We start from the raw sequence: 18171 nt of genomic DNA, 5'->3' as shown, positions 1-18171 counted from the left end.
CGAACAGCAGTCAGAGTTCAGTTCCAGTTCCCCCTTATTGGAGGTCTGTGTGCCAGCAGATTCATTTGGTGGGGGTCTGGGTTTCTGAAAAACAACCCAGGGACATATGTTAAGATCCTATTCTTAGTTTTTATAGGGAGCAAAACATTTCCTGACTCTAACTTCCTTGGCTATTTTTGTTTGTTTGTTTGTTTGAGACAGAGTCCCACCCTGTTGCCCAGGCTGGTGTGCAGTGGTGCAGTCTCGGCTCACTGGAACACTGAACCAAGGTTCAGCTGATTCTCCCGCCTCAGTCTCCCAAGTAGCTGGGATTACAGGTGTGAGCCACATGCCTGGCTAATTTTTATATTTTTAGTAGAGGCAGGGTTTCACCATGTTGGCCAGGCTACTCTCGAACTCCTGACCTCAAGCGATCCACCCACCTCGGTCTCCCAAAATGCTGGGATTACAGGTGTGAGGCACAGTGCTATTATTTAAAATTAGTATTAAACAATAGCCCCCTGGCTATTGTTTAAAACTATTATTACCTTCTTGCTTATCAAGCTGCTCATTTACATCTCAGGGTTAGGTAGGTGCCTAGAATTTCCCTTGAAGGAACTCAAGATTTTCCTTTATTTCCATACTCGGCAGTGCCCACAGGCCCCTAAGAAGGGTTCCTGCTCCAGCTCACGGGGATGAGAGCTATAGTCAGGAGGTGAACGAACTGCATTCTTTATACTTCCAAGTGTTCATAGGCTGAGAGTTGCCTCTTTCTCTGTGCCCCAATGACTGTTCTCACTTTTGGCTCCTCTTGGCTAAGATAGTGGGTGCAGGGAGCTAGGGAATGGGGCGTAGCTGGGCTTGTCCTGTCCACCTTCTGGACTGTTTCTTAATTGTTTTATATCTTTGTCTTGGAAATTAGAGAGGGAAAGGAGTTAAATACTGAACAATATTGCCTAGGATAGGCCATAGGAGGTCTCAACTATATATCTGCCCCAATTCCCACACCACAGTAGTTCTTAAACTTTCTCATATGCAAATCATGTGTTGGAGCCTGCCTTTCTACTGTGAAACTGATTTTTAAATATTATAACTGTGTTTGTGAGCATTTAATGTGTCAAATTCTGTTTTAAGCACTTCACCTGCTTTACTAACTACATCGTGACAACCCTATGAGGTTGGTACTGTTATTATCCCTGTGGAAATCAACTAAGACAGTTCAAAGGAGAACAAACAGAGGCTTTTTGGGGCTTACTTACAGGAGGGAGTCAGCCCCCACCTCTTGTGTTTGGCAGTGACTCAAAGGCAGGCAAGGAAGTGGGAAAGCTTTAGAAAGGGAGGCTTCAGATATGCTCTGTTGGCATGGCAAAGCAGAGGTTGCTAACTAGAAGTGGGGCATCTTATGGGATTTGTTAAGGGAGCATATGTGGCTTTGGCTTTTTCTGGTTGGTTCTGGGTTGGAAGGAAGGGCAAAAAAGTAGGGAAGCTGGCAGTCATTGCCCACATCCTGACTGTTCTGGGCCTACTGCTGTAGAGATTGAGGATCAGAGCTCCATTGTCATATATGGTCTGGCCATTGTCCGTTTGTATAACATCCCTAAATTATAGCTAGGAAACGGAGGCACAAAGAGTTTAAGTAACTCGCCCAAGGTATTGTAGCCAGTAAGGGCGGAGTTGGCATTTAGACTCAGGCAAGTCATGCTTCAAACCTCCAGGCAAAACACCATAGCTTCTCCTGTTTGATCTGGTCCACACCCAGTGACACCCTGGCCAGGTGTGGGACCTAGAGCAACTGGCTTCACTCTCTGTGTCTCTGTTTCTTCATCAAGAAGGTAATTAGAAAAAAAAAAAAAAAAAAACCCAATTCCCTCACTGGGTTTTTATGAGAATTCAGTGAGATTACAGTTGTAAAGTGTCTGGCATAGGCTAGACCCGCTGAATATGTGATCTTGCTTTTGAGAGAACAGGATTGCACTTTGTAAATATAGGTTGCTTTTGAAAGTCCAGTTGATAATGGTTTACATCCCTAAATCTTTTTTTTGTTTGATTGCTTTTGATAAGGAGACTGGGAAATTTTATTGGGAACATATTTTAGGCAGCTTTTCTCTGAAAAGAATAAGGTGTTATGGCTATACCCGCCTCCTACTAATTATAATAAGATGTTTAAAAACTTACACATCATTTCTTCAAATCTTTTTCATTAAACTTGTTACAGATTGAAGCCATTTCTGCTATTTTTCTTATTTGGGCAGCCTCCATGGTGGCATCTGCTTTCTATTTACAGATACAAACCCACAGACTCTGCACTGGTCTGATTAATTAGAAATCACCATAGCAGGATTGACTCTCCTCCTACCCTCCCCAAACAGTGAATCGTTTTTTTATTTAGCTCAAGTTCCAAAATTAAAGCATTTGGCCCTTACAGTCAGCTTATTTCAGGCCCAATTAGAGGCTGATATTTTGCCTGACATATTCCTGGTTACTAAAGGGGCTGCCTGAGCTACTTTGGGGAGTGAGGGACCCAAACAAAATATAGCAGAACCACGGGCCAGTGGGAGAGTTGAAGTGCAGGCAACCTTGACTGACATTTACAAGGGACTAGCATTGAGCTCATAGGGATAGAAAGCATAGGAGAATGAAGGTTGGATGTTTGCATTTAATTGTTGCTCTCCTAGGGAGTTATTTGAGCAGAGACCTAGTTCTGGCTCTGCACACACCTGCTGTGTAACCTGTGGGTGGGTCACACCTCATAGAAACCAGTACACACCTTCCAGGTTGTTATGAGGTTTAAATGGAATATGAAGCACCTTGATAAACTCCACCCATCCCAAGAATGGCATGCTATTTTCCCAACAACCATCTTAGCCAATGGTACAAAGATTCTACAATTGTAATTCACCAGGCAAAGGCATAGATTTAGCTAAAGTTATTATCAAATGACGGATTTTATAAGAAAAAAAAGAAAAATGATATCAGGATTGATGTTCAGCTGCTTTCCACCAAGCCTCATCATCTCCATCAGTGAGCTGGACAGGCCAGATCCCAGCAGAGACAAGGAGTAGGAAAAGATGAAGAGACCTTGAATTTGTGCCTGCCTATATTCCTGACTTTAGACCACTTTCTGACACTGTCTCAGTGTCTCAGTTTTAAGTGAGCCCAATGAGTTTTAAAACCTTTACATTACAGAAGAACAAACAGAGGTTTGTAAAGGTTGAGTGAATTGCATTAAGTTTCAACTTCAACTCACAGCTAATTCCTCAAGCCCATGGGCTGTGACACACTGGCTTAGAGGGAAATGATCTGACAGACTAGCCCGAGCATCAGGATTGATAAAAGCAATCTTTTATGTTTTATTATCTGTGTTCCCAGGCTCTTCTATACCTTTTCTCTAATCCTCACCAAACCCTACAAGAAAAGTGGTTTCATTCTGGTTTTACAGGAGCAAGAACTGCAGCCAAGAGGGGTTAATTGACTTTCCAAATGTCACGCAACAATTAAATGCAAGACACAGAATTAGGAGACAAGTCTTGCTTCTGAAGTAACTGCATCTTCTTTCTACATCACATGAAACAGGAATGTCTGGAAAGTGATATTCACTCTGTTCTGTTCGAAGCCAAAGGAATTGAACTATTGGCTATAGCAGCTCTTTGTCCCAAGGAGAGGTGTGGGCAAAGGAGAGGGGCTGGCAGAAAGTTTTGTCTATATACCTTCATTTGGCCCTTGGATATATTACCATGTGTCATTTCTGCTTTGTCATTCTCTCTTGTTACTAACTTTTCACGTATTATTGCCCCTGGTGAACCTGTGAACACTTGAGCCCAGGAATGTTCTTTTACTTCCCTATAAACCCTAAATTCATGACAAAGTGTCTGCACATAAAAAGTTCTTGGGATAGCAATTCAGACGGCGCTGAAGAGGGCTACTCCTGGAGGCAGTCCAGAAGGCTGTCTCCCCACAGGGGGAATATCGGGGAGTAGGGGCTTTTTTCCAGCTCTAAGCATTAAGGACCCAGAAACTTGATCTAATCAACACAGACAGTGAGTGTGGCTTCATTTCTCAGAAGCTGAGTCACATTAACCATATTCACAAGGCTAATGCATTGATCCAAAAACACCAATTTATGGACTTAAATGAGAACTCAATGTTAAAGATATAAGAATACTTGATGCTTACTAAGACTTCTGTTCCCCAGATAGAACCGACATTAACTGGGGAAGTCCTTTGTATACTTCCTTGTCAACTCATTCTCATCCTAGTAGACTTAGTCTTACCTTGGATCTCTTGATACCTACTGACAAGTTATTTTCAAGCCTTGTTGACCAGAGAGTCATCTTTTTTTGTTGTTGTTTTTTCACCTTAGCTCTGTATATCTCCCATGGATCAATTAGGTGTTGATTTTATAGCTTAAATCTAAGAGTGATATCTTTTTCATTGACAAGTCATAGAAAGGAAGGGCATCAAACTGTAGGTTTAGGTACTTGTAACACTAAGTACTTGTCATGTGAATAAATGACTTGAGTTCTGTATAGGTGTTCACCCCCACCATTCCAATGCAACCCTTCTTGTCAAAACAGCCAGTGACCACCATACTGCTAAAACTATTGGTTAGCTATGAGTCATAATCTTACTTAACAGCATTTGACAGGTGATTTCTCTTTCTTGTCCTTAACATGGCTTCTTTATTTGGTTTCTATTTCAATTGTTAAGCCTCCTTGGCCTTTCTGCTGGTTCCTCCTCTTTTTTCCAATGACTTAACACTGATTACTCCATAGCTAAGTCTTTGGTTGTGTTCTCCTCTCCATCTAGTAGGATCTCATAGTCTTATGGCTTTAAATCTATATGCTGATGCTTCCACATTTGTATCTCCAACCTCAGTCTTTCTCTATACAATATGCTTATATTTCTGTCTAATAATTTGTTATTTCTACTTGGATGTCTGATGGACCACTCAAACCCAGCATATTCACAACTAAACTCATTATCTTGCCTTGCTCCAATCTATTCCTTTCACATTTTTAATAATATCAATTGATGACAACTCTCTTCTGCTTGTGTCGCCCACAAATTTTGGAGCCATCTTTGACTACTATCTTCTCTCATACTTCTCATTCAATGCATCAGAAATTTTCTTGACTATACCTGCAAAATATATCCAGATTCTACTGGTACCACTTTGATCTAAGCCATTATTATCTCTCACCTAGATTATTCCCAAAGCCTCCTAAGTCTTCTCTTACTTCTGATCTTGCCATCTACTTTTATTATTCTATTTGTAACATTGCACAAATATCACTTAAAAGCAATAGCCAAATGGTGTCATCCCTCTGGTCAAGACCCCAGTATATCTCCATCCCACTCAGAGTAAAAGCCAAAGTTCTAACAATGGTCCCGTATAACCTGCCCACAACCCTTATTCCCATTACCTTTTTGGAGTCATTTCCTACTACCCTCCTCTCGCCCTGCTCCAAACACGTTGATTTCCTTGCTTGACCCTGAACATGCCAGGGAATACTATCAAAGAGATTTTGCTGTGCTCATTTCCTCAACCTGGAATACTCTTCCTCCACAGATCTGCATGGCTAACTGTTTTACCTTCTTCAAGTTTTTGCTTAAAGGTCACCTTCTCAAAGAGGTCTCCCATGACCCCATTATTCTAAATTGCACCTCTTCCACTCTACACTCTTGATTGCTCATAGGTTGCTCTATTGTTTTCTACAGCTCAAATCAGCTTCTAATGTACAGAATAAGTACTTATTATGTTTATAGTTCATTATATCTCTGTTCCATTAACTAGAAACCCAAAATGAGTACCTTGCCTATAGGATTCCTTTCAAGTGATAACATCTCTATTCTAACATGACATATAGAGCAATAGATAGGAGACAATAGATAAGGAGAGATCATGTTCATGTACATATAGAGGGTGGGTAATTAAAAAATCTGAAAGGCAATGTATGAATTTAGTTCAGTTTTTAAAATGCATCTTCTTATCTCAAAAAGCTTAGAAAATGTATCCTTGGGAGCCAGTATGAAATGATGGAAAGAACAAGACTTTGAATCAAACCTGGATTTGAGGTCCAGCACTGCCATTTACTAGCTGCATGTTATGATGCCAGTTGCTAAACCTCAATTGTTCCATGTAAAACTGGCTGTCTCTATCTTGGCAGTTCCCAAACTATATTCAATGAAAACTGCACTTTGACAGGCATTCCTTGGAAAATAGAGTCCATAGATACCCAGATTTAGGAAAAGCTGGATTAAACAAAATTAAACAGGTTTCTTTTCTGCAGGATTTCTCAGAGCCTTTAATATGTTAATGTACATTATGAATATTAAATTTGGTAATAGTGTGCAGTATTTCCAGTACTTATATAACCATTAAATATTCCTATTCGTGGAATACTTTTAGCATTTCTTGGGGCACCAATTGAAAAACGCTTATCTCACAAGATAGTTATAAAAATTAAATGTGTTAATATATGCATAGTTAAGCATTGACTGAGTTGACCTAGGTTGTTTACATCCTGCACATTCCAGAGATTTTCAGGACTGGTGTTTGACCAGCTGTTGGGAGATAATTTCTCAGCCCTTGGAATATACTGCGTGATAAGCATGTCTTTGTATATCTAGGGCCTTGGGCCATGTTGTATCAATTTGAGGTCTGGAAGGGCTGGAGACTGAGAAGTAAGTTAGGGTCAGCTACATGGGTACTGCTTGCCTATGTGACTGACTTCTAACTAAAAGCATTTGACATCAAGGCTCAGGTGAATTTTGATGGCAGGCCATACTTTATATTCAGCAAAATTATCCTTTAGAAATAGGAAAAGGGGGAGGAGCCAAGATGGCCGAATAGAAACAGCTCCGGTCTACAGCTCCCAGCGTCAGCGACGCAGAAGACGGGTGATTTCTGCATTTCCATCTGAGGTACCGGGTTCATCTCACTAGGGAGTGCCAGACTGGGCTCAGGACAGTGGGTGCAAAGCACCGTGCGTGAGCTGAAGCAGGACGAGGCATTGCCTCACTCGGGAAGCGCCAGGGGTCAGGGAGTTCCCTTTCCTGGTCAAGGAAAAGGGTGACAGACGGCACCTGGAAAATCGGGTCACTCCCACCCAAATACTGCACTTTTCCAACGAGCTTGGGAAATGGTACACCAGGAGATTATATCCCGCACCTAGCTGGGAGGATCCTATGCCCACGGAGTCTTGCTGATTGCTAGCACAGTAGTCTGAGATCAAACAGCAAGGCGGCAGTGAGGCTGGGGGAGGGGTACCCGCCACTGCCCAGGCTCGCTTAGGTAAACAAAGCAGCTGGGAAGCTCGAACTGGGTGGAGCCCACCACAGCTCAAGGAGGCCTGTCTGCCTCTGTAGGCTCCACCTGTGGGGGCAGGGCACAGACAAACAAAAAGACAGCAGTAACCTCTGCAGACTTAAATGTCCCTGTCTGACAGCTTTGAAGAGAGCAGTGGTTCTCCTAGCATGCAGCTGGAGATCTGAGAACGGGCAGACTGCCTCCTCAAGTGGGTCCCTGACCCCTGACCCCCGAGCAGCCTAACTGGGAGGCACCCCCCAGTAGGGGCAGACTGACACCTCACACGGCCGGGTACTCCTCTGAGACAAAACTTCCAGAGGAACGATCAGACAGCAGCATTCGTGGTTCACGAAAATCCGCAGTTCTGCAGACACTGCTGCTGATACCCAGGCAAACAGGGTCTGGAGTGGACCTCTAGCAAATTCCAACAGACCTGCAGCTGAGGGTCCTGTCTGTTAGAAGGAAAACTAACAAACAGAAAGGACATCCACACCAAAAACCCATCTGTACATCACCATCATTAAAGACCAAAAGTAGATAAAACCACAAAGATGGGGAAAAAACAGAGCAGAAAAACTGGAAACTCTAAAAAGCAGAGCGCCTCTCCTCCTCCAAAGGAACGCAGTTCCTCACCAGCAACGGAACAAAGCTGGACGGAGAATGACTTTGACGAGTTGAGAGAAGAAGGCTTCAGACAATCAAACTACTCCGAGCTACAGGAGGAAATTCAAACCAAAGGCAAAGAAGAAGTTGAAAACTTTGAAAAAAATTTGGACGAATGTATAACTAGAATAACCAATACAGAGAAGTGCTTAAAGGAGCTGATGGAGCTGAAAGTCAAGGCTAGAGAACTACGTGAAGAATGCAGAAGTCTCAGGAGCTGATGCGATCAACTGGAAGAAAGGGTATCAGTGACGGAAGACGAAATGAATGAAATGAAGCGAGAAGGGAAGTTTAGAGAAAAAAGAATAAAAAGAAACGAACAAAGCCTCCAAGAAGTACGGGACTATGTGAAAAGACCAAATCTACGTCTGATTGGTGTACCTGAAAGTGACAGGGAGAATGGAACCAAGTTGGAAAACACTCTGCAGGATATTATCCAGGAGAACTTCCCCAATCTAGCAAGGCAGGCCAACATTCAGATTCAGGAAATACAGAGAATGCCACAAAGATACTCCTCGAGAAGAGCAACTCCAAGACACATAATTGTCAGATTCACCAAAGTTGAAATGAAGGAAAAAATGTTAAGAGCAGCCAGAGAGAAAGGTCGGGTTGCCCACAAAGGGAAGCCCATCAAACTAACAGCAGATCTCTCAGCAGAAACTCTACAAGCCAGAAGAGAGTAGAGGCCAATATTCAACATTCTTAAAGAAAAGAATTTTCAACCCAGAATTTCATATCCAGCCAAACTAAGCTTCATAAGTGAAGGAGAAATAAAATACTTTACAGACAAGCAAATGCTGAGAGATTTTGTCACCACCAGGCCTGCCCTAAAAGAGCTCCTGAAGGAAGCACTAAACATGGAAAGGAACAACCAGTACCAGCTGCTGCAAAATCATGCCAAAATGTAAAGACCATCAAGACTAGGAAGAAACTGCATCAACTAACGAGCAAAATAACCAGCTAACATCATAATGACAGGATCAAATTCACACATAACAGTATTAACTTAAAATGTAAATGGACTAAATGCTCCAATTAAAAGACACAGACTGGCAAATTGGATAAAGAGTCAAGACCCATCAGTGTGCTGTATTCAGGAAACCCATCTCACATTCAGAGACACACATAGGCTCAAAATAAAAGGATGGAGGAAGATCTACCAAGCAAATGGAAAACAAAAAAAGGCAGGGGTTGCAATCCTAGTCTCTCATAAAACAGACTTTAAACCAGCAAAGATCAAAAGAGACAAGGCCATTACATAATGGTAAAGGGATCCATTGAACAAGAAGAGCTAACTATCCTAAATATATATGCACCCAATACAGGAGCACCCAGATTCATAAAGCAAGTCCTCAGAGAGCTACAAAGAGACTTAGACTCCCACACAATAATAATGGGAGACTTTAACACCCCACTGTCAACATTAGACAAATCAATGAGACAGAAAGTTAACAAGGATATCCAGGAATTGAACTCAGCTCTGCACCAAGCGGACCTAATTGACATCTACAGAACTCTCTACCCCAAATCAACAGAATGTACATTTTTTTCAGCACCACACCACACCTATTCCAAAATTGACCACATAGTTGGAAGTAAAGCACTCCTCAGCAAATGTAAAAGAACAGAAATTATAACAAACTGTCTCTCAGACCACAGTGCAATCAAACTAGAACTCAGTATTAAGAAACTCACTCAAAACTGCTCAACTACACAGAAACTGAACAACCTGCTCCTGAATGACTACTGGGTACATAACGAAATGAAGGCAGAAATAAAGATGTTCTTTGAAACCAACGAGAACAAAGACACAACATACCAGAATCTCTGGGACACATTCAAAGCAGTGTGTAGAGGGAAATTTATAGCACTAAATGCCCACAAGAGAAAGCAGGAAAGATCCAAAATTGTCACTCTAACATCACAATTAAAAGAACTAGAAAAGCAAGAGCAAACACATTCAAAAGCTAGCAGAAGGCAAGAAATAACTAAAATTAGAGCAGAACTGAAGGAAATAGAGACAAAAAACCCTTCAAAAAAATGAATCCAGGAGGTGGTTTTTTGAAAGGATCAACAAAATTGATAGACCTCTAGCAAGACTAATAAAGAAAAAAAGAGAAGAATCAAATAGACGCAATAAAAAATGATAAAGGGGATATCACCACCAATCCCCCAGAAATACAAACTACCATCAGAGAATACTACAAACACCTCTCCGCAAATAAACTAGAAAATCTGGAGGAAATGGATAAATTCCTCGACACACACACTCTCCCAAGACTAAACCAGGAAGAAGTTGAATCTCTGAATAGACCAATAACAGGATCTGAAATTGTGGCAATAATCAATAGCTTACCAACCAAAAAGAGTCCAGGACCAGATGGATTCACAGCCGAATTCTACCAGAGGTACAAGGAGGAACTGGTACCATTCCTTCTGAAACTATTCCAATCAATAGAAAAAGAGGGAATCCTCCCTAACTCATTTTATGAGGCCAGCATCATCCTGATACCAAAGCTGGGCAGAGACACAACCAAAAAACAGAATTTTAGACCAATATCCTTGATGAACATTGATGCAAAAATCTTCAATAAAATACTGGCAAACAGAATCCAGCAGCACATCAAAAAGCTTATCCACCATGATCAAGTGGGCTTCATCCCTGGGATGCAAGGCTGGTTCAATATACGCAAATCAATAAATGTAATCCAGCATATAAACAGAACCAAAGACAAAAACCACATGATTATCTCAATAGATGCAGAAAAGGCCTTTGACAAAACTCAACAGCCCTTCATGCTAAAAACTCTCAATAAATTAGGTATTGATGGGACGTATCTCAAAACAATAAGAGCTATCTATGACAAACCCACAGCCAATATCATACTGAATGGGCAAAAACTGGAAGCATTCCCTTTGAAAACTGGCACAAGACAGGGATGCCCTCTCTCACCACTCCTATTCAGCATAGTGTTGGAAGTTCTGGCCAGGGCAATCAGGCAGGAGAAGGAAATAAAGGGTATTCAATTAGAAAAAGAGGAAGTCAAATTGTCCCTGTTTTCAGATGACATGATTGTATATCTAGAAAACCCCATTGTCTCAGCCCAAAATCTCCTTAAGCTGATAAGCAACTTCAGCAAAGTCTCAGGATATAAAATCAATGCACAAAAATCACAAACATTCTTGTACACCAATAACAGACAAACAGAGAGCCAAATCATGAGTGAACTCCCATTCACAATTGCTACAAAGAGAATAAAATACTTAGGAATCCAACTTACAAGGGACATGAAGGACCTCTTCAAGGAGAACTACAAACCACTGCTCAGTGAAATAAAAGAGGATACAAACAAATGGAAGAACATTCCATGCTCATAGATAGGAAGAATCAATATCATGAAAATGGCCATACTGCTCAAGGTAATTTATAGATTCAATGCCATCCCCATCAAGCTACCAATGACTTTCTTCACAGAATTGGAAAAAACTACTTTAAAGTTCAAATGGAACCAAAAAAGAGCCTGCATCGCCAAGTCAATCCTAAGCCAAAAGAACAAAGCTGGAGGCATCACGCTACCTGACTTCAAACTATACTACAAGGCTACAGTAACCAAAACAGCATGGTACTGGTACCAAAACAGAGATATAGACCAATGGAACAGAACAGAGCCCTCAGAAATAATGCTGCATATCTACAACTATCTGATCTTTGACAAACCTGAGAAAAACAAGCAATGGGGAAAGGATTCCCTATTTAATAACTGGTGCTGGGAAAACTGGCTAGCCATATGTAGAAAGCTGAAACTGGATCCCTTCCTTACACCTTATACAAAAATTAATTCAAGATGGATTAAAGACTTAAACATTAGACCTAAAACCATAAAAACCCTAGAAGAAAACCTAGGCATTACCATTCAGGACATAGGCATGGGCAAGGACTTCATGTCTAAAACACCAAAAGCAATGGCAACAAAAGCCAAAATTGACAAATGGGATCTAATTAAACTCAAGAGCTTCTGCACAGCAAAAGAAACTACCATCAGAGTGAACAGGCAACCTACAAAATGGGAGAAAATTTTCGCAACCTACTCATCTGACAAAGGGCTAATATCCAGAATCTACAATGAACTCAAACAAATTTACAAGAAAAAAACAAACAACCGCATCAAAAAGTGGGCAAAGGACATGAACAGACACTTCTCAAAAGAAGACATTTATGCAGCCAAAAGACACATGAAAAAATGCTCATCATCACTGGCCATCAGAGAAATGCAAATCAAAACCACAATGAGATACCATCTCACACCAGTTAGAATGGCAATCATTAAAAAGTCAGGAAACAACAGGTGCTGGAGAGGATGTGGAGAAATAGGAACACTTTTACACTGTTGGTGGGACTGTAAACTAGTTCAACCATTGTGGAAGTCAGCGTGGCGATTCCTCAGGGATCTAGAACTAGAAATACCATTTGACCCAGCCATCCCATTACTGGGTATATACCCAAAGGACTATAAATCATGCTGCTATAAAGACACATGCACACGTATGTTTATTGCGGCACTATTCACAATAGCAAAGACTTGGAACCAACCCAAATGTCCAACAATGATAGACTGGATTAAGAAAATGTGGCACATATACACCATGGAATACTATGCAGCCATAAAAAAATGATGAGTTCATGTCCTTTGTAGGGACATGGATGAAATTGGAAATCATCATTCTCAGTAAACTATCGCAAGGACAAAAAACCAAACACCGCATGTTCTCACTCATAGATGGGAATTGAACAATGAGAACACATGGACACAGGAAGAGGAACATCACACTCTGGGGACTGTTGTGGGGTGGGGGTAGCGGGGAGGGATAGCATTAGGAGATATACCTAATGCTAAATGACGAGTTAATGGGTGCAGCACACCAGCACGGCACATGTATACATATGTAACAAACCTGCACATTGTGCACATGTACCCTAAAACTTAAAGTATAATAATAATAAAAAAAAAGATAAAAAAAAAGAAATAGGAAAAACTCAGACATTTATAGATAAACAAAAATTGAGAGAGTTTGTTGCCAGTAGACCTTCCTTATAAGAAATGCTTAATGTAGTCCTTCAGGTTGAAATGAAAGAACTCTAGATAGTAACAGTACACAATAACTTGAATCACATGAAGAAATAATAAACACTGGTAAGATAGCTGCATAGGTAAATATATAAGTAAGTATTAATGAATTTTATATTTCTTAGCTCCTCTTTTTTCCTATCTCATTTAAAACACAATAATTATGGGTCTATATTTACTAGAGTAAATATAGTTTTTCTTCCCCCAAAATTTTTGTGTTAAAGTCCTAATCTCCAATATGATGGTGATTGAAAGTGGGGCCGTTAGGAGGTAATTGGGTTTTGATGATGTCAGGATTGTGGGCCCTCAGGATGGCATTAGTGTTCTCATAAGAAGGCCTCTTTCTTTCTAGCATGTGAGGATACAGTGAGAAGGCAGCTAGCTGTCTGTAAACCAGGAAGAGGCCCTCACCAGGAACCAAATCAGCTGGCAATCTAATCTGGGCCTCCCAAATTCTGGAATAGGATGAATTTTTGTTGTTTAAGGCACTTAGTCTATGCCATTCTATTATAGCAGCCTGAGTTGACTGAGACACTATTTATGCACACTCAACAGATGAGGATATAATTTGTGACAACAAAAACACAAAAGGAGAGGAGCTATATAGAAGTAAACTTACCAAAATTAACAAAATAGATTGTTATAGTTTATAACAAGATATAATTAACATTATATATTGTTATTATACATAATTAATATTATATATTGTTAATTATATAATTATAATCACTGGGGAAACCATTAAGAAAATAACTAAAACATATATAGTAAAATAAATAACAAGAGAATTAAAACAGTACACTAAAATATCTATTTGATACACCGTGGATGTAATGGAAGCAGTAATGGAGGAATTAAGGAATGGAAAGACAAGATATATAGAAAACAAACAGCAAAATGACAGATGTAAGTCCTTTCTTATCAGTAACTGCATTAAATGTAAATGAGTTCAACTTTTCAATCAAAACACAGAGATTAGGAGAATTGATTTTAAAAAAAAAACAACATGACCCAACTATATTAGGCCTATAAGAGACTCACTTTAGATTCAAAGATACAAATAGGTTGCAAGCAAAAAGATGAAAAAAGATATTTCATGCAAACAGTATCCCAAAATGAACTGAAGTGGCTCATCTACTACCAGACTCAACAGACATTAGGACAAATTGTTATGAAAGACAAATAAGGACATTATATGATAATGAAAGACCAACCCATCAAGAAAATATAACAATTGTAAATGTGTATACACCTAACAACAGAGCTTCAAAATACATGAAACAAAACTAACAGAATTGAAGGAAGAAATAATTCAGAAATAATAGTTGGAAAACTTTATACCCCACTTTCAATAGTGTATAGAACAACTAGATAGAAGATCAGCAAGAAAATAGAAAACCTAAACAACACTGTAAACCAGCTAGGCCTAGCAGACATCATAGAAAACTTTACATAACAACAGCAAAATACACGTTCTTCTCAACTGCGTATGGAATATTTTTCCAGGATAGACCATATGTTAGGCCACAAAGCAAGATTCAATAAATTTTAAAAGATTGAAGTATGTTCTCTGACCACAATAGAGTGAAATTAAAAATCAGTAACAAAAGAAAATTTGGAAAACTCACAAAGATGTAGAAAATGTAAAAGCACACACTTGAATAAATAGTAGGTCAAATAAGAACTCATAATAGAATTTAGAAAATACTCTGAGTTACAAAACAAAAATAAAACAAATCATAACTTATGAGATGCAGTAAAAGCAGTGCTCAGATGGAAATTCTATGAACAACTTTCTTAAGAAAGATCTCAAATCAATAACATAACTTTATCACTCCTTAAAGAAGAGAAAATGAAAAGCAAGCAGAAGGAATAATAAAGATTTGAGTGCAAATTAATGAAATCAGAAATAGAAAAACAATAGATAAAAATCAATGAAACAAAAAAATTGCTTCTTTGGAAAGAGCAACAAAATTGACAAACTTTTATCTAGATTTACCAAGAAAAAAAGAGAGAAGACTGAAATTACTAAAATCAGGAGAGAAATTAGATACTTTCTAGATAGTACTACCAACCTTACAGTACTAAAAAAGATTTCAAGAGAATACTATGAACAATTGCATGCCAACAAATTAGATAACGTAGATGAAATGGACAAATTCTTAGAGGCACATAAACTACCAAAGCTGACTCAAGAAGAAATATAAAATCTGAACAGACTTATAATAAGCAAAGCAATTGAATCAGCAATTAGAAAAAAAAAACTTTCAACAAAAAAAGTTCAAGATTAGATGACCTCATTGGTGAATTCTACCAAATATTTAAAGAATTAACACCAAAAATAGAAGAGAGAGGAACATTTCCTTGCTCATTCTATGGGGCCAGTATTACACTTATACCAAAAGACAAAGGCATTACAAGAAAAAGTAAAATTAGGACCAATATTCTTTATGAATATAAATGCAAAATCCCTAACAAAATACTAGGGACAAAATCTGGAATTGTATAAAAAGAATTATAAACCATGACCAAGTGGGAATTGTCCCAGAAATGCAAGGATGGTTGAGCACAGGAAAATCAATCAATGTAGTACACCATATTAATAGAATGAAGGGGGAAAAAAACACCATGATCATTCTAATACATGCAGAAAAAGCATTTGAGAAAATCCAAAATTCTTGCATAATAAAAACACCCAATAAATCAAAAAACAGAAAACTATTCAACCTGATAAAGGTCATCTGTGAAGAACTCACAGATAACATTATTCAGCATGATGCAAAAGTGAAAGCTTTCCTCTAAGATCAGAAACAAGACAAGGATGTCCACTTTTGCCACATTTATTCAATATTATGTTAGAAGTTCTAGCCAGGGCAATTAGCAAGTAAAAGAAATAAAAGGCATCTGGACTGGAAAGAAAGAAGTAAAATTATTTCTGTTGACAGATGACATGGTCTTATATATAAAAAACCCCAAAGAATCCATTTAAAAACCCCAAAACATTGTTGCTCATAAAGAGTTCATCAAGGCTACAGGATACGGCCAGGCGCAGTGGCTCACGCCTGTAACCTCAGCACTTTGGGAGGCTGAGGTGGGTGCATCACATGAGGACAGGAGTTCAAGACCAGCCTCGCCAACATAATGAAACCCCATCTCTACTAAAAATACAAAGATTAGTTGGGCATGGTGGTGGGCGCCTATAATCCCAGCTACTCAGGAGGCTAAAGCAGGAGAATCACTCTAACCTGGGAAGCGGAGGCTGGAATAAGCTGAGATCGTGCCATTGCACTCCAGCCTGGGTGACAAGAGTAAGGCTCCGTCTCAAAAAAAAAAAAAAATAAATAAATAAATAAAAGAAATAGTTTACAGGATACAAAATCAATATACAAAAATCAATTATGCTTCTATTATACAGTAGCAATGAACAATCTAAAGATGACATTAAGAAAACAATTCCATGTACAATAGCATCAGAAAGAATGCCTAGGAATAAATTTAACCAAAGAAGTACAAGACTTGTACGCTAAAACTGCAAAACATTGTTGAAAGAAATGAAAAAAAAGGCCTGAATATATTGGAAAAACATCCATATTCATGGATTGGAAGACTTAATATTGTTAAGAGGGCAACTATCCCAAGCAATTTACAAATTCATGCATCCTGACTTCAAAACTTACTAGAAAGCAACAGTTATCTAAAGAGTGTGTTACTGGCATTATAGACATGTAGAGTAATTGTGTATAATTGAGAGTCTAGAAATCAACTCACAGATCTGAGGTCTATTGATTTCCAACTAGGTGCCAAGATCACTCCATGGAGAAGGAATAGTATTTTCAACAAATAGTGTGGGGACAATTGTATATCCACGTGCAATAGAATGAATTTGGACCCCTGCCTCACAAGACGTTAAAAATCCACTTGAGCCCTGGTGTGATTCCGTCCTGCACGGCTGTTCTCTTGAGCAGTAGTTGTTTATCTCCGTCTGCCTTCTCTCCCACCTAAGTGCATTCCACTACTCAATGGAAGACTCAATGGACATGGACATGAGTCCCCTGAGGCCCCAGAACAATCTTTTCCGTTGTGAACTAAAGGCTGACAAAGATGATCACTTTCAAGTGGATAATGATGAAAATGAGCATCAGTTATCTATAAGAACGGCCAGTTTAGGTGCTGGTGCAAAGGATGAATTGCACATTGTTGAAGCAGAGGCAATGAATTACGAAGGCAGTCCAATTAAAGTCACACTGGCAACTTTGAAAATGTCTGTACAGCCAACGGTTTCCCTTGGGGGCTTTGAAATAACACCACCAGTGGTATTACGGTTGAAGTGTGGTTCAGGGCCAGTGCATATTAGTGGACAGCACTTAGTCACTGTGGAGGAAGAGTCAGAGGCAGAAGATGAAGAGCAGGAGGATGTGAAACTCTTAAGTATATCTGGAAAGTGATTTGCCCCTGGAGGTGGTAGCAAGGTTCCACAGAAAAAAGTAAAACTTGCTGCTGATGAAGATGATGATGATGATGATTTTGATGATGAGGAAACTGAAGAAAAAGCGCCCGTGAAGAAATCTATACAAGATACTCCAGCCAAAAATGCACAAAAGTCAAATCAAAATGGAAAAGACTCAAAACCATCAACACCAAGATCAAAAGGACAAGAATCCTTCAAAAAACAGGAAAAAATTCCTAAAACACCTAAGGACCTAGTTCTGTAGGAGACATTAAAGCAAAAATGCAAGCAAGTACACAAAAAGCATATTGAACAGTCCAGGGGACTACTAGTAAATTAAGCCCAAAGGTGGGGAGAGAGAAAAAGGAGAGACAAATATAGTTCACACTGAGTGTCATCAACAATCCAGACTAAAGTTTTCTATTTTAATCTCAATTCCCTATTCTGATTTGCCACTCATGCCTCTTCAGGCTGGAAACCATGTCACTCTTGGTTCCCTAAAGCACTTTCTTCTGACTGCTGTGATTCAATGAACCTTGCCCTTTGCTTTCTATTACTTGTGCATTTGCCTCACCTCTGACCATGTTTTAAATCACGTTTGTATCTCCTTAGCTGCTCAATAAATATTTGAATGAAAAAAAATTAAC

At 39.4% G+C, this 18171-nt stretch overlaps 1 pseudogene; it reads left to right on the top strand.

Annotated features, from left to right (window-relative positions):
- The first annotated feature begins 17096 nt into the window (after positions 1-17096).
- Positions 17097-17836, top strand: LOC129041380 (nucleophosmin-like; annotated as a pseudogene).
- Positions 17837-18171: the final 335 nt, after the last annotated feature.

This window comes from Pongo pygmaeus, chromosome 6 (genome assembly GCF_028885625.2).
Source record: "Pongo pygmaeus isolate AG05252 chromosome 6, NHGRI_mPonPyg2-v2.0_pri, whole genome shotgun sequence".
Classification (NCBI taxonomy): Eukaryota; Metazoa; Chordata; class Mammalia; order Primates; family Hominidae; genus Pongo; species Pongo pygmaeus.
This window is presented reverse-complemented; position numbering and strand designations above follow the sequence as displayed.